This window comes from Mustela erminea, chromosome 20, assembly GCF_009829155.1.
Source record: "Mustela erminea isolate mMusErm1 chromosome 20, mMusErm1.Pri, whole genome shotgun sequence".
NCBI classification, from domain to species: Eukaryota; Metazoa; Chordata; class Mammalia; order Carnivora; family Mustelidae; genus Mustela; species Mustela erminea.
This window is the reverse complement of record NC_045633.1, coordinates 12,322,344-12,323,184: the sequence shown is the minus strand read 5'-3', so window position 1 is coordinate 12,323,184 and position 841 is coordinate 12,322,344.

Below are 841 nucleotides of genomic sequence, written 5' to 3'. Positions count from 1 at the left end.
GTCTATAGAAAAAAAGAACTGCTTTGAAAACGCATTGCCCCCTACAGCCTAGTGACCCCGAAGTCCCCCAGCCTGACATGAGCGTGGCACCAACGAGCCACCCTCCGGTGCCCAACCCGAAAGGAGGGAGGATGTTTTCCTTCCTCCTGCGCTTGCTCATCAGGCCCCAGGCCTGCCTGACCTTCCCCGTGTCACAGCACAGCGGGTCTGGGGACAGCACGCACCATTTGCACATCCCTGGCCTGGTGCCTTGCACAGTTACTGTTCTCCTTTCCAGATGAGCACAAGGAGGCTGGCTGGCATCCGTGGGGCTGGGCCCAGGCCAGACGGCCAGACCAGCACCCCCGCCTGCACCCTGTGGGCTCGCAGCGTCCCCACGTCTTCCCCACATCCTGCTTCAAGGATGAGTAAGTAATACCCATGTCCGCGCTGGGAGGGAGGAAGGGCTAAGACTGGGCCTCGAGCAGATGGGCTGGGCCAGACTCGCTTCTTACCACCAGAGTGGGGACGGGCCCATCGAGAGAAGGGCTGCTGGCTGCCCGTCTCCGCCCTCAGACCCTCTCAATCATAGCGGGCTTGGGTACCACAGAAGGGGACGTTTATGGAAAATATTCAGGCCCTTTGCTACAAAAATTGCACTTCCGCCAAGTCTGGGGTCAGCAAGAATCCCTGTCCCCATTCAGGGTCCTTCTAGCTGGACTAAGAATCAAACTGACAAGAGATCAACAGAAAAGCAAACTTAACGTTGTACATACAGAGAGTCCATGCAGGCATGGCTGTTCCAAAGACCGGCAAAACAAGGCCAGATGTCATCCTGAGCTAAGCTAGGGGTATGGGCCAT